The sequence below is a fragment of the Staurois parvus genome, unplaced genomic scaffold (genome assembly GCF_062004578.1).
Source record: "Staurois parvus isolate SC_StPar_1 unplaced genomic scaffold, SC_StPar_1.0 ptg000436l, whole genome shotgun sequence".
NCBI classification, from domain to species: Eukaryota; Metazoa; Chordata; class Amphibia; order Anura; family Ranidae; genus Staurois; species Staurois parvus.
Window position 1 is genome coordinate 5,986,021 of NW_028318232.1, and position 22,598 is coordinate 6,008,618.

Genomic DNA, 22,598 nt, shown 5'->3' on the forward strand with positions numbered 1-22,598 from the left:
GCTATCTTTTGCAATCTGTCGTTAGTTTTCAATTTTTGCAACCTTTATTTCATTTTTGCATATTCTGCTATATTCTTTGTAATGTTTAATCGATGATAGTGTTCCTTCATTTTTATATTGAATAAAAGCTCTTTTCTTATTATCTATAGCTTTTTTAACTTTGGCCGTAAGCCACATAGGTTTGATTTTTAGACTTTTAAACTTGTTGCCCATGGGAATATATTTTGCAGTGTGCTCACATACAGTCTTTCAATAACTCCCATTTCTGTGTTGTGTTCATCGATGCCAATATCATCTTGGGAGAGCAGCTCTCAGCCTTGGAAAATTAGCTCTCTTAAAGTTGAGTGTTTATTTTTCCCGTATGTGCTTCTTTACAGTTAACAATAAATGAAATCATGTTGTTATGGTCACTGCTACCCAGTTGTTCTTTTATATGGACATTCGTAATAAGCTCTGCATGGTTTGAGATTACCAGGTCCAGCAGAGCATCATTCTTAGTTGGGTCCTCTATGAACTGCACCATAAAATTGTCCTGTAGTAGGTTTAAAAAGGTTTGCCCTTTAACTGTTCATGCAGTACCATTACTTCAGTCAATTTCCGGGTAGTTAAAATCCCCCATTATTATAACAGTCCCATCCCTTGCAGCCCTTTCGATCTGTGCAAGGAGCGGAGTCTTCACCTCCTCATTAACACTGGGAGGCCTCTAACAAACTCCAACCTTTGTAGTACGCACCCCCATGTGCAGTTCCACCCATAATGCTTCAGCCTCTCACGCGCTCTATCAATTAGGTCCTCTTTCACACTCGCTCTGAGATCACTTCTCACATAGAGACAGACACCACCACCTTTCCTATTAACCCTTTCTTTCCGAAAGAGAACATAGCCAGGAATATTAATGGCCCAGTCATGTGAAGAATGAAGCCAGGATTCAGCAATACCAATTAAATCATAGTTCTCTTCATGCACCAAAGCTTCCAACTCACCTATTTTGCTTGACAGACTTTGGCATTGGTTAACAAACACAGTCCGCAGCAGCCCATAATATGTATCATACAACATGCAGGGGTGTGGATTTTTTTTTTTTTCCTTTTTTAAGCACTTCAGTACCGTGCACTTTTACCCCCTTCCTGCCCAGAACAATTTTCAGCTTTTAGCGCTGTCGCACTTTGAATGACAATTGCGCAGTCATGCAACACTGTACCCATATAAAATTTTTATCTTTTTTTCACACAAATAGAGATTTCTTTTGGTGGTATTTAATCACTACTGATTTTGTTATTTTTTGCAAAATAAAACAAAAACAAAAAAAACCCCACCACAAAGCATTTTTCTGTTATAAATTTTGCAAGTAAATAACATTTCTTAATAAAATTTAGGTTAAAATGTATTCCGCTACATTTCTTTGTGTATATTTAGAGTCCACAAACCAAGGTATACATATCTGACAATTGATTAATCCTCATGTACTGACGGCCCATCTAATTTCTTGAGGCCCGAAAACGCCAGGATAGTACAAAATACCCCCCAAATCACCCATTTTTGGAAAATAGACAGTTCCCGGTATTTAGTAAGAGGCATGGTGAGTTTTTTTGGAGGTTGTAATTTTGTTACAATTTTGGAAAATGTATAAATAAAAAAAACTATTTTTTTTTTTTAACATATTGTCACCAGTCCAGTGTTATTATAGAACTAGTGTGGCAGTGATCGGAGACACTGACTGGTGACAGTATGTAAAAAAAATTAAAATAATTTCATTTGTATTTTTTTCACCACACTGTGACCAAAGCAATACAGTGTTATCATAGTAACATAGAACTACTCTGGGCAAGTGATCAGGTTTCTTTTTTTTTTTTTTTTAAACACATTATGATTGCTAATACCAATCTATTTAATTGATATTTGCAATCATTGTTACTGAATGACACTGATTCAGTCTTTTGCGATTAACTGTGATTGGGCAAAGCTCATCACGATACAGATTGGCCCTGTCTGTATCATGTGACTGTTCTGACCAGTCACAGCTAACAACATAATTGTATACAATGGATGGCATGACAGGAAGTCATCCATTGTATACAATTGACGTGATCTGCTGTGATTGGTCACAGCTGTCACATGACACTGGCAACGGGCAGGTGTAGTGATATGTCATCAGCTGGACACAGCCGGTGATAGATCACGCTGCTGCGCAGCCTCGTGAGCGGCTTGTTTTTGACAGAACTTCATATGACGCCCAGTCACAATGAGGAGTGTCCCGCCCGGCCGTCAATCTGTTACAGGCCGGGCGGGAAGGTGTTAAACTACTTGTCCAAGGGACTAAATCACGGTCCCTCAAGACAATCTAGTTGTCCTGATAAGAAAAAAAATAAACAATTTTAACCAAAACCATACTGAATCTGAGGTGGTTTTAGGAACGTCTGGGGCTTTAAAAAACGAAAGGGACTTTACGGCGACTTAAACTTTTACCATTGCACCCTATATCTCCTACCCACCTCCCTGCCTGTCTCCAGCACCGTACCTGTGGATTGGCGGAAGGGGAAAGACCTTGCAGTGTGATGAGCACAGATTGAATGCTGAGCAGCCAAATCAAGCTCCGGTATAGACTCCGTTAGAGGATAAGTTCACCTTTAAAAAAAAAAAATAAATAAATGCACATTTTTTTTTAAATGAGCCTGGAAAGCATTGCACCAGCAATCAGCAGATTGAGGGTGCCATGCAGGACTCCTGCGGACTGTCACTTTAAGATGTTCGGTTGTACATCGTACGAGCAAACAGTTTCACACTGACAGGAAGAATCAATGAACTACCAGAGTACTCAACAGCACCGTGGTAGTTCACCGAGAGCTACAAGCTGCCAAAAAGACCATGTGATGATTTCTTGGTGACAGGTTCTCTTTAATGAGATATCCAGGGTGTAAAAGACCCTGCATGTCTCCGCTGTGCTTCACTGAATGTAATGGGGGGGGGGGGGGGGGGGGGGGAGGGTGCACTGTACTGGCGTGTGTGGAAGCAATCGGGTAGCAGCAGGGAAATAAATGTAGAAATAAAAAAAACACTACTCGCCCGGCGCCCAGAACTGCAAGTGAAGAACCTTGGGCAATACAAATTGCGCATCTCTATACATGGAATACAGAGTGCAACTGCCTAGCTGCCCAAAGGTGTTCCTATACATTGGAGATCAGTGGAAACATGCCCCTTTAGTTTGGTGGTCATTTGTGATGTGCCTTCTTACAAACAATTGTAGGGTTCATCAGTGTCAGTATTTACCTGCTGGTCCTGTGCTGCTGGCTCTGCTGAGTGATATCCATGCAGGCACTGTGGAGAGGCAGATCAAAAGGCATTATAAAATCTTCCTACCTTCACCATGTGTTTTGTACCTGCATGAGATGTGCACCAAACATGTAGTTTCATGTTGCTCTGTAAATTTTCTGTCTGTATTTAGAAATACGGCATGCAGCATTACACTGTACAGGTTAATGTATGACCTTTGTCTGTAGTCTAAGAACTGATACTTCCTGTAAAGAAACTATATATCCCACAATCACTGGGCCTCCCAGTTTAGCACTGGTGCGGGAGCAGCAATTAGATCCGAGTCACAAATAGGCAGAACATTCATAGGCACACAGTGCGCACTAATGCAGCTTCAATATGCTTTTTATCAACTTTTGTACTCCACATTTGTAAAGCAGCACAGACTGGATGGCAAATGCATGCATTGAACACAGTGCTGGTAATCAGTTTCAGCTGCTTTGGTGTTAATGAAATTAACAACAGGTGCACTAGATGGGCAACAATGAGACAACCCCCAAAACAGATGGAGGCCACTGATATTTTTTTCCCTACTCATCTTTTCTGACTGTTTTTCACGAGTTTTGCATTGGCTAGGGTCAGTGTCCCTGCTGGTAGCATGAGGTGATACCTGGACCCTACAGAGGTTTCACAGGCAGTCCAACTCCTCCAGGATGGCACATCAATATGTGCCATTGCCAGCAGGTATGCTGTGTCTACCAGCACAGTCTCAAGAAGAAGGTGGTCCTTAACCCATCAGCAGGACCTATATCTGCTCCTTTGTGCAAGGAGGAACAGGATGAGCACTGCCAGAGCCCTACAAAATGACCTCCAGCAGGCCACTGGTGTGAATGTCTCTGACCAAACAATCAGACTTGGAGTGTATGTAGGCTGGTTAGTGAGCGCACTCTAATAAGCTGCTATTGCACCAAAAAGGAACCACAAACCTTTCAAATAGTCTCTATCAATAAGGGAGTGCAACGCTACAAAAGTGACAAAGTCCTGAGACAAGCTTGAACCATTAGTAAAGAAATCAGTAGTAAATAAATATCATAAGTCCGATATAATCATGTATGTGGATTGTGTTAATCAACTCCAATCACCGTGGGTATGGTCTGGTATTCTGATGCAAAGGTATAGATAGATTGCCTACTCACCAGATGCGCAATCTCACTGCGCATTACAAGATCAAATACATCCGGGGATCCTGGGTGGGAGCTGCCTGGTATTATGATCCTCTGGTGGTCCCTCGATGGTGTGAGAAGAATACCGGTCTGGTCACAGCGTGCTTACTCCTCAGGTCTGCACCAATGTCTAAAATACTGGGGCTGAGGTATGAAGGCTCAGTACCCGGTATGGAGAGTAAAGGTGCTCATAGTGTAGTAATGTTGATAAAACAATTTATTAAATTGAATAAAAGCAGAAACGTACACACAAAACAAATGACTGCGGGTAATGGTAGGAAACTGCTAGTACACAGTGATGAAGCACCTCAAAAGCACTAACCTGTGAGACTCATATGGTGGCCGCCGGACCTCCTGATCCGGCGGCGTGACGTCAAGGCGTGCAAGGGCTCCTTCTAGACGCGTTTCGTGTAAACACACGTCTGCTGTAGGGGTGATGCCGTGCAGGCCAGACATCACATTGCTCATATATATTAGGTAAAATTCATGTGATTTGCGCCAGCGCCATTTTGCCGAAGTCCGGCATACTGCGCATGCGCCATTTTCCCAGTGATTTTCATGAATCTAAAATGGCCACCGTATATTTCACTGCACATGTGCGAGCGTTCTGGCCGCCATTTTGTTGGTTGGGAAACCTTGTGAAACCGTGCACAAATGCGCATGCGTGAGCCGTGCGGCCGCCATTTTCCTGAAGATAAAAGCCGAAGATGAAAGCTAGAATAAAGGGGCACAGTGCAGTGCTTTATATTGGTAGTACCAGTAGATTGCAAGCAAAAATGTTGAGCTGGGATGAGAATACATCCGCCCTCCCTTCATTGTGGAAGGTTGGAATACATAAATAGGTAATGGAGTAAAACATGAAATACTCCCAAATGTGCAAATTAGTGCGCCTGCGCAGGAGATACGGCCACCATTTGCTTGATATTACCTGCAGGTCTCTTATAAATTCCAATAATAAACAGTACTTCTTACAAATCGACCGCTTGGCAGCGAATTAATAAAATAGTCATATTAAATGCGTATTACATAAATAAATAGTATTAAAATAGTCATATTAAAATATGTGTTAAATAGTATTAAATTCATACATCTATAATGAAAATATGAAATAGTAATAAAAATGTAAAAGATATAAAGAATTATATAAATAGAGCATATAACCTGATAATGGGTAGGGTCAACTGTTATCAATAAAGCAGTTTAAATCTTCTACGTTATGGCCTAACGGGGTCAAGGATTTGATCTCAAAAATCCACTTGGTCTCTAGGCGTGAGACCTGCCTGCTTCTGTTAGAACCCCGCCAGTGGTGTTGTACAACACCTTTCTTGGCAACCTTAAAGGTTTTTTTCCTTGCAGGAAATGCCAAATATGCAAACATAGCAGGATGTAAAAAAGAAAAATTGGACTTTTTCCTCCACCACAACAGGCAAGGATTATGAGATAACCTCCTTTATCTCCTGTAACACACACTACACGGTATATCTCCTGGAACGTGCATGCCAAAAGCAGTATATAGGCCGGACCACCAGGAGACTTCGTGACCGATTTAGAGACCATGTGTACAACATTAAAAGGGGCTTCCGAGAACATTCCCTATCTAAGCATTATAGGGATTTCCATCATAGGGATCCCTCTTCCCTCAAATTTACAGGGATTGATGTTGTACAACACCACTGGCGGGGTTCTAACAGAAGCAGGCAGGTCTCGCGCCTAGAGACCAAGTGGATTTTTGAGATCAAATCCTTGACCCAGTTAGGCCATAACGTAGAAGTAGATTTAAACTGCTTTATTGATAACAGTTGACCCTACCCGTTATCAGGTTATATGCTCTATTTATATAATTTTTTATATCTTTTTACATTTTTATTACTATTTCATATTTTCATTATAGATGTATGAATTTAATACTATTTAACACATATATTTAATATGACTATTTTAATACTATTTATTTACGTAATGCGCATTTAATATGACTATTTTATTCATTCGCTGCCAAGCGGTCGATTTGTAAGAAGTACTGTTTATTATTGGAATTTATAAGAGACCTGCAGGTAATATCAAGCAAATGGTGACCGTATCTCCTGCGCAGGCGCACTAATTTGCACATTTGGGAGTATTTCATGTTTTACTCCATTACCTTTTTATGTATTCCAACCTTCCACAATGAAGGGAGGGCAGATGTATTATCATCCCAGCTCAACATTTTTGCTTGCAATCTACTGGTACTACCAATATAAAAGCACTGCGCCCCTTTATTCTAGCTTTCATCTTCAGGAAAATGGCGGCCGCACGGCTCGCGCATTTGTGCACGGTTTCACAAGGTTTCCCAACCAACAAAATGGCGGCCGGAACGCTCACGCATGCGCAGTGAGATATACGGCGGCCATTTTAGATTCATGAAAATCACTGGAAAAATGACGCCTGTGCAGTACGCCGGACTTCGGCAAAATGGCGCAAATCACATGAAATTTTACATATATATATATATATATATATATATGAGCAATGTGACGTCCGGCCTGCACGGCATCACCCCTACAGCAGACGTGTGTTTACACGAAACGCGTCTAGGAGGAGCCCTTGCACGCCTTGACGTCACGCCACCGGATCAGGAGGTCCGGCGGCCACCATATGAGTCTCACTGGTTAGTGCTTTTGAGGTGCTTCATCACTGTGTACTAGCAGTTTCCTACCATTACCCGCAGTCATTTGTTTTGTGTGTACGTTTCTGCTTTTATTCAATTTAATAAATTGTTTTATCAACATTACTACACTAAGAGCACCTTTACTCTCCATACCGGGTACTGAGCCTTCATACCTCAGCCCCAGTATTTTAGACATTGGTGCAGACCTGAGGAGTAAGCACGCTGTGACCAGACCGGTATTCTTCTCACACACCATCGAGGGACCACCAGAGGATCATAATACCAGGCAGCTCCCACCCAGGATCCCCGGATGTATTTGATCTTGTAATGCGCAGTGAGATTGCGCATCTGGTGAGTAGGCAATCTATCTATCTATACCTTTGCATCAGAAGACCGGACCATACCCATGGTGACTGGAGTTGATTAACACAACCCTGGACTATACAATCCACATACATGATTATATCGGACTTATGATATTTATTTACTACCGATTTCTTTACTAATGGTTCAAGCTTGTCTCAGGACTGTCACTTTTTTTGTAGCGCTACACTCCCTTGATAGAAACAATCAGACTTCATGAGGGTGGCCTGAGGGCCCAACAACCTCTAGTGGGCCCTGTGCTCAATGCCCGGCACTATAGAGCTCGATTGGCATTTGCCATTGAACATCTGAATTGGCAGGTCCGCCACTGGTGCCCTATGCTTTTCACAGATGAGAGCAGGTTCACCCTGAGCACATGTGACAGAGTCTGGAGAAGCCGTGGAGAAAGTTATGCTAGAGGCATATCCAAGGAGGGACACACAGACCTCTACAGGCTAGACAATGGCACCCTGACTGCCATTAGGTATCGGGATGAATTCCTTGCAATCATTGTCAGACCCTATGTTTGTGCACGACAATGCCCCGCCTCATGTGGCAAGAGGATGCAGGCAGTTCCTGGAGGATGAAGGAATTGATATCATTGAATGGCCCTCATGCTCGCCTAACCTAAATCCAACAGGACACCTCTGGGATATCATGTTTCGGTCTATCCGACGCCGCCAGGTTGCACCTCAGACTGTATAGGAGCTCAGCGATGCCCTGGTCCAGATCTGGGAGGAAATACCCCAGGACACCATCCGTTGTCTCATTAGGAGCATTCCCTGATGTTGTCAGGCAGGCATACAAGCACGTGGGGGCCATACAAACTGAGTATTATTTTGAGTTGCTGCAATGAAACTTCAGCTAAATGGACTAGCCTGCTGCATCATTCTTTCACTTTGCTTTTCGGGGTGTCTTTGAATTTAGTCCTCTGTGGGTTGATAATTTTCATTTCCATCAAACGATGGGGCATACTTACGTTCCTAACACATTACCAAGTCCATACCAGTGTAGATATCCAGCATGACATTTTTTCCCCATTGAGATCTGATGTGTTTTCAAAGTGTTCCTTTAATTGTTTTGAGGTGTGTGTATATAAATTATATTTTATTTATTTATTTTTTACTCAACTATATGCAGTGCAAGTTTATGTGCCTGTGTGTACAGGCACAATGAAAACAACGGGCTGCATTTAGATCAGGCATGTCCAAAGTCCGGCCCGCGGGCCATTTACGGCCCGAGGGTCGGTTTAATACGGCCCTCCATGTCAGTGTGTCAGTGTGTCTTATGGAGCGAATATGGAGCGGCCGGTCCGGTATTTCCACCGCGGCCGTGTCAGAATACCGGGCCGGCCGCTCAGCTCTGCAGCGGGACCTTACCTGTTCCTCTATCCAGCGGCGCGCTGTCTTCCCGGCTTCTGTAGTGTGGGCACTGGGCATGACAGCCGGGTGCCAAGTGCGCATGCGCAAGAAGCGGTGCTTTTTGTGAATGGTAAGGCGGTACCTGGGACACATGACAGATCCCAGAAGCCGCCGGACCAATCACAAAGCGGAAGTGCTTCTCGCTCATGCGCACTGGGCACCCGGCTGTCATGCCGAGCGCCATTACAGAAGCCGGGAAGACAGCGCGCGGCTGGATCGAGGAACAGGTAAGATCAAAGAACAACTGCGGAAGTAAGAGCGGGTACCTGTCAAATTCAGGTACCCGCTCCCCACCTCCCCAAAGGTCAGCAGTCATCCCCTGTGCTGTCCGCAGTCTCTGGTCATCCCTGTGCTGTCCGCAGTCTCTGGTCATCCCTGTGCTGTCCGCAGTCTCTGGTCATCCCTGTGCTGTCCGCAGTCTCTGGTCATCCCTGTGCTGTCTGCAGTCTCTGGTCATCCCTGTGCTGTCTGCAGTCTCTGGTCATCTCCTGTACTGTGTCTGCAGTCCATTAGTTCAGAATTTTTATTTTTCCTGTTTTCTGCCTCTAAAACCTAGGTGCGTCTTATGGTCAGGTGCGTCTTATACGGCGAAAAATACGGTAACTTGGCATAAAATAATTTATTTGCATTTAATTGTAATGGTTCAAAGAATGTTTGGAAAAATGTTCGGCCCTCCACCATGTTCACTTCATCCAATCTGGCCCTCTTTGAAAAAAGTTTGGACACCCCTGATTTAGATCAATTAAAAACAATTTTTCACAAAATTCAGTTTTTTTTTTTTTAGGCAGCAATGTACAAGAAGCCTTTGTGTGTTTGCTAGACTGCATGAAGCTGCATTTCACAGTTGAGTGATTTTTAGCTTGAAGCTCCAAAAAACCTCAAACTTAAAAATGCAATTGTTCTCTATGGTGCCTCTTGACACCTGATCATGCACTATAGAGAACAATAAGGTACAAAATGCAAATTCAAAAGTGTGAATGCAGCCATATTGACATCAGAGTGTAAGCTCTTGAACTGAGCATGCTGTAAACAGTTCTATATACTTTTTATAGGTTTTCACTCTAAAATAGTGTCATAGAAGGCAAAGTGTTTCATAATGCTTGATCGTACATAAAAATGGCAACTACCCCAACCTACAACTGGCCTTTACAGCAAGGAGCACATGAAAGGTAAATGCACATCACAAAGGATTTCCCAGCACACTTACCAGCCAGCCTGCAAAACAACCAAATTGGCCCTGTCTAACCATTTACGTTACTCAATGTGTGCAAACAAAACCCTCTGCTTTTACCATAAACAGTTACACAGGGCCAATTAAGTTGTGCAGGCTGGCAAATGTGTCCAATTCCTCCCTCCCCCCTACCTGTCAGCACTCGCTATGCTGGTCTAGTGCCCGCAGATAAGCAAGCAAAGTCTAGGATACATAGAGGGTGGGAGAGGGCACACAAGGGGGACTGGCATGTGTAGAAGCATTTGGGTGGCAGTGGAGCCCAGCTGCCACTCCTGAACTGAGAATACCAGTGTCCTGGCTGTCACACTGATCCAATAGCTTTGGTATGTTGGGGGAAATAGGTCAAATTTTTTTTCCTCTCAGTATGTTTACTTTTCAGTCTGCATGCACATGGGCAAACAAAACGAGCACAAGCACTGATCTTAGTGTTTTAAACCGCTGAACACAGCCGTTACAGTAACCATGCACATTGTGGTTTTTACATTTGTATTTTAGAGCAGCATACAGGGGTATAAAAAAAAATGCCCCAAACTTGCATTCAGAGGAGCTTACGGTTATAATTTATGCACACTCACATTTAGACGAGAATAAACGTGCTTAAAAACACTGCTGTCAAAATATATTTTCTCAGTAGGGAGGATTCCTCTATCCATCTTGATTGCATGCATGGAGAAAATTATTTTTCAGTCCATGAATTTGTAGAAATACATGACGTGGCCCTTGTGCTAAAAGGTTTGGTGACACCCTGTTCTAAACAACAGAATGAGTTTACAAATGTTTCTAAAACGTGCATAAACACGTGTAATTAAACACCTCCCGCCCGCCATATAAGGCAATGACAGGCGCAAGGTGGTTCTCTCGTACTGAGAGGACGTCATATACCGTACTCCCATTCTAACCGCGCAGAGCGGCGATTGGCGGTGTGCTGTGTCCCTCGGACACAGTGGATCACCGATCAACGGAAAGAGCAGAAGATTTCAGCTCGGTCATGTGATCAGCAGTGTCCAATCACAGCTGATCTCATGTAAATAGGGAAATGTCGGTTATCGGCATTTCTCTCCTCACGAGCTGTCACGCTGACAGCTTGACAGGAGAGCCGGTAATCGGCATTCCTCGGAGGGGACGTGTACACTGATCATCAGGGCACTGTAAATACCAGGATGCTTCAATAGCGGCCTTCAGCTCTTCTGCATTGTTCGGTCTCATGTCTTTCATCTTTCTCTTGGCAATGCCCCATAGATTCCATATGGGGTTCAGGTCAGGTGAGTTTGCTGGCCAATCAAGCACAGTAATCCCACGGTCATTGAACCAGGTTTTGGTGCTTTTGGCAGTGTGGGCAGGTGCCAAGTCCTGCTGGAAAATGAAGTCAGCGTCCCCATAAAGCTCGTCTGTGGAAGGAAGTATGAAGTGCTCCAAAATCTCCTGGTAGACTGCTGCGTTGACCCTGGACTTAATAAAGCACAGTGGACCAACACCAGCAGATGACATGGCTCCCCAAATCAACACCGACTGTGGAAACTTCACACTGGACTTCAAGCATCTTGCAGTGTGTGCCTCTCCATTCTTCCTCCATACTCTGGGTCCTTGGTTTCCAAATGAGATGCAAAAGTTGCTCTCATAAGAAAAGAGGACTTTGGACCACTGAGCAACAGACCAGGTCTGTTTTTCTTTAGCCCAGGTAAGACGCTTCTGACTTTGTTCAGGAGCGGCTTGACAAGAGGAATACGACATTTGAAGCCCATGTCCAGGATCCGTCTGTGGGTGGTGGCTCGATGTGAAAGTCCCCAACACTTTTGAATGGCCTTTTCCTGACAACCCTCTCCAGACTGCGGTCATCCCTGCTGCTTGTGCACCTTTTTCTTCCACACAACTTTCTATTAATGTGCTTTGATACAGCACTTTTGGAACGTCCAACTTCTTTTGCAATTACCTTTTGAGGTTTTCCCTCCTTATGGAGGGTGTCAATGATGGTTTTCTGCACAACTGTCAGACCAGCAGTCTTTCCCATGATTGTGATTCCTACTGAACCAGACTGAGAGACCATTTAAAGGGCTCAGGAACCCTTTGCAGGTGTTATGGCTTAATTAGCTGATTAGAGTGGGACACTTTGAACCTAGAATATTGCACCTTTTCACAATATTCTAATTTTCTGAGATTGTGGATTTGGGGTTTTCTTGAGCTGTAAGCCATAATCACCACAATTATGACAAATCACAGCTTGAACTATCTTGCTTTGCATGTAATGAGTCTATCTCATATATTAGTTTCACCTTTTAAGTGGCATTACTGAAATAAATTAACTTTTGCACGATATTCTAATTTTTCGAGTTTCACCTGTATGGTCACCTGTGTATGGAGGAGTAATTGAAAGTGAAGGAGAGACCATTAAGGGGCTGTGGAACCTGATCTACCTGAGATTGTGTGCAGGATCTGGGGAGATCGGAAAAGCGTGTTGACCCTTGTGGGACGCAGTAAGAAGGTGAGCGGGCATGCCTGCCATTTAGGATTTGCTCTCACCGCTTGCACGAGCACTGAAGCACCCTTTTGAGGAAAAAGTTATTGCTATATTCTCGCTATTAGCATTTAAGATGGATTAATATGGACATTGGCATTTGTACTTGTTTTAACAGCAGATGTGGGTCATTACACGGAGCACTTGTTGATTCAATTTTATATCCCTATACAGGGACCCACTTTGTATATTTCACTTGATTATTTTGGGTTGGTCCCGTCGGGGGGACAGGTATCGTCACGCATTAAGGTCCCAAATCGGACCATAATTTTTTGCACTACCACCTGATAGATCCTGTCAGATCTAACACATTAAATAAGGTATCTTGCTATTGTGTATATTGCCATATGTATTTGGGTATGCATATATTTTTATACATTGATATATGTGTTAAGATGGTCATTATCCCACATTCTGTGTAGGATTATGATATAGTGCTACACCATTTGTTTGATCATATTGTATTGTCCATATATAGGTATAGGATTAGGTGTCAGCTGCTGTAATATAGATATATTCATTCCCAGCAGCGCAGGAGGATTTTCACAATATTTTGTCTCAGAGGTGATTAAATACCACCAAAAGAAAGCTCTGTCTCAGAAAAATGATAAAAAATTCATATGGGTACAGTGTTGCATGACCGCGCAATTGTCAAAGTGCGACAGCACTGAAAGCTGAAAATTGGCCTGGGTAGGAAGGGGGTATAAGTGCCCAGTAGGCTAGTGGTTAAATGCCAAGTCAAGCATTCGTTCACAGGATTTTTGTGCCTGCTCCTGGCAGAAAGATCCAGTGTAGACAGGAGTATCTCAAAGCTTGTTTGGCTGTACTTCTCTTGTGGATCACAGCAGTGCAGTTTGTTTTGCCCTCCAGTGACTTGTTTTCAGTCGACAGCGAGCTAAAGCACGTTGCCGGCTGACATCACAGAAGCGGTCTAGGCTGGGGAAGATCACAACCATATGGTCAGGATCCACCCAGGAGCCTGGATTAGCACCTGGCTCAGCCTTTCAGCAAGCCGCTCCCCCACCTCCCTGTGCTCCAGTGAGCGATGGGGGACGTCAGAGCAGAGAGCGGTGACTCACAGTCAGCACTCTCTGCACAGAGTGATGAGGAGAATTGAGCAATCAGCAGTGTCTGATCGCTCAGTTCTTACCCTTAGAGCCCGTGAGGACACATGCAGCCTTGGATCTATGCTACATCCACCTAGGCAAGGATGATTTGAAAACAAAAACCATACTTCTCTTTTAACCACTAGCCCTCTTGAGGATTTACCGCCCCCTTCCTGACTAGGCCATTTTTTGCATTACAGCGCTGCGTTACTTTAACTGACAATTGCACGGTCATGCAATACTGCACACAAATGAAATTTATGTCCTTTTTTTCCCCACGAACTGAGCTTTCTTTCGGTGGTATTTGATCGCATGTGTGGTTTTAATTTTTTGCGCTGTAAGAAAAAAAATAATTTAAAAAAGACCGACAATTTTGAGAAAAAAATATTTTTGACTTTTTCCTGTTAAATATGTCCAGTAAAAAAAAAATTTGTAAAAAATCAAGTTGTCATTAATTTAGGCCAAAATGTATTCTGCTACGTCTTTGCTAAAAGAAAATCCAAATACGTGTAAATTAATTGGTTTAGGTGAAAGTTATAGCATTTACAAATGGCGGTATATATATACTGGAATTTATTTTTTTACTAGTAATGGCGGCGATCAGCAACTTATAGCGGGACTGCGGCAGGCATTCTAACACTGGGGAGGGAACTGACTTGGGGTCACCGACATCCCCAGTATCAATACAGTCTTCAGTGCTAAAAAAAAAAAAAAAAAAATACTGACTGTACTAATGGCACTGGGCAGGAAGGGGTTAACATGAGTGCTGGGATGAGAGATCAAAGGGTTAACTGTGTGCTGGGAATGTTTTACTGGGGGGCGGTGTGTTGGTGCTTCACTGTAAGCACACTGCTCTGGCTGTGCTGTGCAAATCAAGGCTCTACCCTAAAGATGGAGTTCCACTTTAAGGCGGCCTCCTCCACTCATGTTTGTGAAATGGAGCTTTGGGGGGCAGCAGGTACGCGATTTTGACAGGTACCCGCTCCCACTTCTGCTCCAACTACCTAGGCGACCTGGGTCATTGATGCGGTCCTGCGGCTTAGGTCGTTTGACTGCGCTGTAAATAACTTGATATAGCCATCGCCCGGTTTGTTACTTGTCTTCTCTTTCATACCACTGTGCAGATGACCAGCTGTATTGCAATGTAATATGTTTTATTAAAAATATTGAACCAGAACTATATACAGTCTTCTGTATGGATCCTCTGCCGGCTGCGTTGGGGCCCTTCCTGTGCTTGTGCAGAAGTTACATCATCCAAGGCTGGCCAATGGAGATGCCTGAAGACCAGCAGTCAGGGAGATGTCATCAGCAAAGGACCAGGTGGGTTACAGAGGAGGTACTTTTGGCCAAATGGTTAGCACTTCTGCCTGTCAGTACTAGGGTTGTTGGCTCGAATCCAAACCATGACACCACCTGCCTGGAGTTTGCATGGTCTGCCTGTGTGGGTTTCCTCCGGGTACTCCGATTTCCTCACACACTCCAAAGACATGCTGCTAGGTGAATTGGCTCTAGTCTAAAATTGTCCCTAGTATGTATATGTATGATTGTAAGTTAGGGACCTTAGATTGTACACCCCTTGAGGGTTAGGGACTGATGTGAATGTACAATATATATGTAAAGCGCTGCGTAAATTGATGGCGCTATACAAGTACCTGAAATAAATAAATATTTTTAGTGTCTTTAGTTCCATTTTAAGACACTGGCTGAGTGAATAGGGATGAGCCTGAGTTTGGTCAGATTTTGGGTTCAGACTGATTCAAAAGAAAGCGGTCACTCCTGCCCAATCAATTGCTACCAAGGCATTCCCTATCCCACAGCTGTAAGCACACAAAAGGGGCGGGGCTACTTGTGACATCACTGACCAAATATGGCCACATGGTCAGAGTGGTGAGCCATACAAAGTGAGGCTCATGTGGAGAAATTCTGAATGTTATAGTTTCCAGCGTTACCTGTTGGCTTCATATCTGCTGTACAGGGGTCTAACCTGCGTTTCAGTGCATCTTAATGAATGAGAAATCAATTGAGAGATCTAAATGGAAGAAAAGGCAAACAAAATGAAAGAGTGGAGGTGTGGAGACTCTTACACTGCGCACAGTTGACATGCATATGAGACCCATAAACTCATCCATCATCTACCCACGTCCAGATATATGTCCATTTCCAGGAGCCCAGACTAGATCCAATGGGTGGCAGCAGCTCCCTAGTCCCTGTGCCAGCCTGATGACCCCACTTCTTCTGACCTCCCAATAAACCTGCTACCACAGCTACCATGTCACCTACATAGGCCATAGAGAAATGAGCCCTCCAGCCAGCCTGAATCATCACACGGAGCATTAAAGCTGGTCATGTGATGTGAGGGAAGCACAATATACAATGACAATGTAGAAGTCTTCGTGTACTGGGCGCCTAGACCAATCAGTGCACAGGTCATTCATGCCATGTAAACCAACCAGTGTCAGCACAGAGCTCCTATATATAACCCCACACAATCACACTGACCTGACAGCAAACCGGCACGACAGACGTGGACCTTCACTCCCTCTGGGCTCTCATGCTGCTTATTTCCAGGTATATTTTTCGAGCACCTTCACCCACCAATCAGACGCCTCTTCCTCGCTGACGTCACCTCCTGTGCCGCTTCCCACACGCCTCCGCTGTGTAGTTCGGCTTCTGTTTCCTTGCTGTGTATGATAGCTGCACGCTATTGTGGAATAATGGGTGTAATGAAGGCGGTTTGTGTCAGCAGCCGCGGTGCCGGAGCCAAGTTGTACGGACATGTTCCCTTTCTGTGTGCGAGAAACGAATTACGGTTTAAATAGCCCTGATGTAGAGCACATGATTGTGGCTAATGTGGTGCCCTCTGCTGCTCGTGCTGTGGATAGCTGTACAACAGGCGCTGTTCTAGTTCACAGTTTGTAGGGTTACGTCATCAGAACACCAACCAAGGCAGTCCTCCATAGATTTACATGTGGTTTTCAAATGAAGTTATTTATGACAGGAGAGCGCCACATTAAAATTCCGGTAAAAGGGTCGAGTTAGTAAAAGTATATGTGAACCAGCACCTTGTAAATCAAGTATAACTAAAGGCAAAACTTTTGGATGGAGTGGATATGGATTAGAACCCTGTCAGTTTTTACTGCTGTCAATGTCCCTGTTAGGGAGATTCACCCTCTCTATTTGTCCTGTTTACTCTTATTGTTGAAAGTAAAAGAAACCCCAAATTTGGGTTGTCCCCAGTAAAGTAATTGAGGGGAAATCTTCCAATGGGGACACTAGTTCTAATGACCTGGAGGGCCCCAAAGAATTCCCTTAATTTGTAGGGATTTCCTCTCACTTCCTGTTTGGCTATGGGACAGGAAGTGAAGGGAAATCTCCACAAAGGGACACAGATGGTGTAAAAATGCCTGACGGGTTATAACCCTCCCTTACTGTATCCAAAATAAAACCGTTTTGCCTATAGTTCTACTTTCAGCCTAAAGTTATTGTAAACCCTCACCTTGTAAAACAAGCCATTCAGTTTACAAGAGAAATGAAAGGCAACACATTTGTGTAGAGATATAAAAAAAAATGATATACGCTTTTCCCCCCGTTTTTGTAAGTGATCACATTACCTCTATTCTCGGCTTCATAAGAGCTAGGGGAACGGGAGCAGAAGCAGCAGCACACTTATCTTCTCAGTGAATGGCTGTGCAGGAAGGGCGTGTCAGGACAAGTCTAATCACTGGAGAAGAGCACAGCTAAAAAAACTGACCACACTGTGTTCTCCTGCCTAATGTGGTCAGTTTTTAATAGGAAAGCCGAGGGACTGACAGGAACACCAGAGATTTCACACAAAGGAAGCAATACAAACAACACTTTTTTTCATACAAGTACATGGTACAAATATAAATTTGTGTTGCACTAAGTGTAAACAATCAATTGCAAACAAATATGTTAGTGATATACATTCAATGCTACATAAATCGATTGTGCCCAAAAATAAACATGAATGGAAAGCAAATCACAAACATTCCATGAAAGTATAAACCAGTCCCCTGGTTTCTGTGGTGAGTAGTGAAAAATCTTCATTCCAACATAACCACCAACGTGAATAGCCACCACCGTGATATCAAATTGGAGGCTTACCAGATCCTTAGACCCCTTTACTATAGGGGGTCATAACACGCTCAGTATATATATTCTCATCCAGATTCATGTGTCTATATGGAACCAAATGCACCGCCCGAGGCTCATCAGGCTGTCCTGATGTTTAGGGTCAGTGTTCATGTAAAATAAAGAGGTGCCTCTCATAGTGCAGTAAAATACAACCAGTTTATTAAGCAAACAAAAAAGCATCAATCCACAAAGGTGGTCCAAATGACAATCCAAAGATGATGTCAGAAGGGAGTATCACGTACCTGGTGATGGAGGCCAATGGAGAAAGGGCTTCCCTTGCGGCTAAGTTCAGGACTCCCCTGAGAGTGGGACAGTGGGAGTCAGGCCCAAAGTTGCTCAGGTCACCTGTAGATGTGCTGGTTGGTGGTCCACTCAGAAGCACAGCTGGTGCACGGAGATAGATCTGCAGACAGGAGGCACCTGTGCATGGTATGTAAGCCCTTCTGGGATTTAGATGTTTACTGGGTATTCGGTTCAAGCCAAGGTCAGGTACCAGGTGGGAATCAGAGCAGACGTAGTCAGATGGGATAGCCGAGGTCATACACAGAGGAGCAAGAGAGAGAGTATCCGTAAGCCAAGCCGAGGTCCGATCAGGGGTAAAGCAGAGTAGACAGGTCCAGGAGCAAGCCGAGTCGGTAACAGGAAATCACAGGAACAGGGCACGGGGAGCTAGAGATCATCCAGCAACTTGAGGAAGTGATGAACCTCCTTATAAAGGCCTTCTGGCACCAAATGAGGCTGATGTGTGCTTCTGCGGTCATGCAGAGTACTGGCAGAAATGCCAGATCTTCCAGAACTTCTGCCGTGGACAGGGCCCTGACAGGGAGGCTCTTCCGACGCGTTTCGTCATAACCAGACATCTTCCTGGGTTAGGAGAACGCCCTTCGTCATCGTGCTCCTGTAGCAACTTCAGATGCATCTGCCTCCAGGATGAAGGGGAGTGTTGGCTCTGGGTGCTGTAACACAGGAGCGGAGGTGAACTGATCTTTTCATTGCTCAAACACTTTTTGAGCTTCCTGGCTCCAGCAAAAACATGTATGCTGGCAGGTGAGTTGAGTAATAGGGGCAATGATTGTGGAAAAGCTCTTAATAAATTTCTGATTGAAGTTGGCGAAACCCATGAATCTTTGGACCCCTTTCCTGTCTGAAGGTGCAGGCCAATACAGGATAGCTGTCAGGAATGGACTTGCCAGTAATGGTGGGACCCACCTGCCTTGTGGGCTGCAGTACCAGGGCTGGCCAGCGGGTGCTCCCGGCAATCAGAGACTCAACCCTGCAGCCAGCCAAACACCTGAAGTTGATCATGCAGGTGTATTTAAGGGATGGCCAGACCTGCAGTCTCTGCCTTGGTGTGTGTTTTTCCTGGGCCCTGTATCTTGTTCCTGCATCCCTGTCCCTGTCTGATTCGTTGCTGACCCTGCCTGATCCGGACCTCTGCTGACTTCTCCTGTTTTATCCCTGGCTTGTGACCCCGACCATTCTCTGCCTGACCCCCTGTACCTACCTGCCCGATTGTTATTGACCCGGCCTGCCTGACGACGCTTGCATTATATGTACTGTTATCTGTGGGTGGTTTGGTTCGTTTGCACTGTGTTATGTTTTAGTATTGCACTGCGTTTATGTTTGTATTGTTAGTCTTTAATAAATTATATTGTTTATAACTTATCTGAAGCCTGCGTTTCCCTGCGTCAGTCACATACCTCTGGTCACACCCCGGAGCCCTGACATTACACCAAGGCCAATCCTGACCAGAAGTGGCTGCACAGGGAAGCCATCTTGGCTTGTTGCTGGGAAGGATGGATCTTGATGAGGTTGTGTATTTATCTCTGCTAGTGTTTGATGACAGAGAGTATGCTTATCAAACTCTGAAGGAGTATCCCCGGGATCAACTGCTAGAATGTATACGTATCGCTCATGTTCTAGTAGATCAGGGCACAGAATTCTCTGAGGTGCAGCCATTGATTCAGGTTTGTGCTGAGTTGGTTTCATCTGGTACCCCCGAATGCAGGGATGAATTTTTGCCGCCATTTAGTGCCGACCAGGTAGAGTCCCTGGTATGGTTATTAGAGGATGATGTGGATTACTTTCTGGAGCGTTATTCTGCATGTTCACCACAGATACTAAGAGATTGTATAAACGCAGTGCAGTCATTGACCAGACAGGCTTTGTGTAAACTGAGCTTCGTTCAACCCATACTGCAGACATGGTCAGACTTGTTGCACCCAGCCTCAGTCAGCTTACAACATCATTCCTCCACTCAAGGCACTCTTCCTGCATCCCCAACAGTACCCCCAGTGACTGCCCAGTATACTCTAACTACCATATACCAGTTCTCTGCTCCCACTCGCTGCACCTATCCTTTCTTTAACCCTGTAAAGAAGTCCTCTGTAGCAACTGCTCCCTCCTCTGTTCCATCTTCCAACTCTTCTCTGTCCTCAGCTGCTCCATTCGTTTGCAGACCTGCGTTTACTTGCAGTGCCCCAGTAGTTAAAACCAGAAAAAAAGCGGAAATTCTTTCCAACCAGTACCATCCTGCCAGTATCCAAACCGGTGAGCCTGCCGTCTGAGAACCTGCCTTCCGTGGTTCAGCCTGGTGCCTCGGCACCCGCACTTCAGCCTGATGTCTGTACCCAGCCTGATGAACTGATCCAGCCTGATGATCCTATCACGCCTGATGACCCAGTGCCCGCTGTTGAGCCAGACAATCCGGTACCTGATGACCCGGTGCCCACTGTCATGCCTGGTGACCCGATGCCCGCTGTCGTGCCAGACGATCCAATGCCTGATGACCCAGTGCCCGCGGTCATACCTGGTGACCCGATGCCCGCTGTCGAGCCAGACTATCCAATGCCTGATGACCCAGTGCCCGCTGTCATGCCTGGTGACCCGATGCCCGCTGTCGAGCCAGACGATCCAGCGCCAGATGACCCGGTGCCCGCTGTCGATCCAGACGATCCGGTACCTGATGACCCAGTGCCTGCTGTCATGCCTGGTGACCCGATGCCCGCTGTCGAGCCAGACGATCCAGCGCCAGATGACCCGGTGCCCACTGCCTTGCCAGATGACGCGGTGCCCGCTGTCGAGCCAAATGACCTGATGCCTGGTGACCCGATGCCCGCTGTCGAGCCAGACGATCCAATGTCTGACCCAGTGCCCGCGGTCATGCCTGGTGACTCGGAGCCCACTGTCATACCTGGTGACCTGATGCCCGCTGTCGAGCCAGACAATCCAATGCCTGATGACCCAGTGCCCGCTGTCATGCCTGGTGACCCGATGCCCGCTGTCGAGCCAGACGATCCAATGCCTGATGACCCAGTGCCCGCGGTCATGCCTGGTGACCCGGTGCCCGCTGTCGTGCCAATTGACTCAGAGCCCACTGTCGTGCCTGGTGACTCGGTGCCCACTGCCTTGCCAGATGACGCAGTGCCCGCTGTCGAGCCAAATGACCTGATGCTTGGTGACCCGATGCCCGCTGTCCAGCCAGACGATCCAATGTCTGACCCAGTGCCCGCGGTCATGCCAGTTGACTCGGAGCCCACTGTCGTGCCTGGTGACTCGGTGCCCACTGCCTTGACAGATGACCCAGTGCCCACTGGCGAGCCAAATGACCTGATGCCTGGTGACCCGATGCCCGTTGTCGTGCCTGATGACCCGGTGCCCGCCGCTCCGCCTGGGGCCCCGGCGCCCCGCCTGGGGGCCCAATGCCCGTCGCCCCTCCGCCTGGGGGCCCGGCGCCCGTCACCCCTCCGCCTGGGGGCCCGGCGCCCCTCCGCCTGGGGGCCCGTCGCCCCTCCGCCTGGGGGCCCGGCGCCCCGTCGCCCCTCCTGGGGGCCCGCCGCCCCGCCTGGGGGCTCGGCGCCCGCTGCTCCGCCTGGTGATCCGGTGTCCTGCCCGATGTGCCTGCTGCCCGGATTCCTGCCCGATGTGCAGTCTTTGATATCCCGCCAGTTACCAGACCCGGGCGGTGGAACATTTTGCCCAGCTAGGACTGTTTGGAGCGTCCTGAGGCCGCTCCTTGAGGGGGGGGGTACTGTCAGGAATGGACTTGCCAGTAATGGTGGGACCCACCTGCCTTGTAGGCTGCAGTACCAGGGCTGGCCAGCGGGTGCTCCCGGCAATCAGAGACTCAACCCTGCAGCCAGCCAAACACCTGAAGTTGATCATGCAGGTGTATTTAAGGGATGGCCAGACCTGCAGTCTCTGCCTTGGTGTGTGTTTTTCCTGGGCCCTGTATCTTGTTCCTGCATCCCTGTTCCTGTCCCTGTCCAATTCGTTGCTGACCCTGCCTGATCCGGACCTCTGCTGACTTCTCCTGTTTCATCCCTGGCTTGTGACCCCGACCATTCTCTACCTGACCCCCTGTACCTACCTGCCCAATTGTTATTGACCCGGCCTGCCTGACGACGCTTGCATTATATGTACTGTTATCTGTGGGTGGTTTGGTTTGGTTCGTTTGCACTGTTATGTTTTAGTATTGCACTGCGTTTGTTTGTATTGTTAGTCTTTAATAAATTATATTGTTTAGAACTTATCTGAAGCCTGCGTTTCCCTGTGTCAGTCACATACCTCTGGTCACACCCGGAGCCCTGACAATAGCAGATACTTTCTGAGGGTCCATGGAGATCCCCTCGGTAGAAATTATGAGCCCCAGGAACTGGATGGACTGCTTCTCAAACTCACACTTCTCCACC

The 22,598-nt window shown here is 46.0% G+C and overlaps 2 protein-coding genes across 11 annotated transcripts in view; one reads left to right on the forward strand and one right to left on the reverse strand.

The window, feature by feature from the left end:
• Positions 1–16,550, reverse strand: part of CCDC134 (coiled-coil domain containing 134) — a 140,368-nt gene extending 123,818 nt beyond the window's left edge. For 2 of the 10 annotated variants that reach the window (XM_089687717.1, XM_089687709.1), the window contains exon 1: positions 16,252–16,549. The gene's annotated coding sequence lies outside the window, so the exon portion shown is untranslated. Of the gene's footprint in view, positions 1–2,518; positions 2,626–3,267; positions 3,316–15,701; positions 15,782–16,251 lie in introns of all 10 variants that reach the window. The other 8 variants (XM_089687711.1, XM_089687710.1, XM_089687713.1 and 5 more) reach the window with 8 other exon arrangements.
• The window catches only part of LOC149454187 (uncharacterized), a 42,907-nt gene continuing 36,578 nt past the window's right edge, over positions 16,270–22,598 (forward strand). Inside the window, exon 1 of the mRNA XM_089687708.1 lies at positions 16,270–16,320. The gene's annotated coding sequence lies outside the window, so the exon portion shown is untranslated. The remainder of the gene's footprint in view (positions 16,321–22,598) is intronic.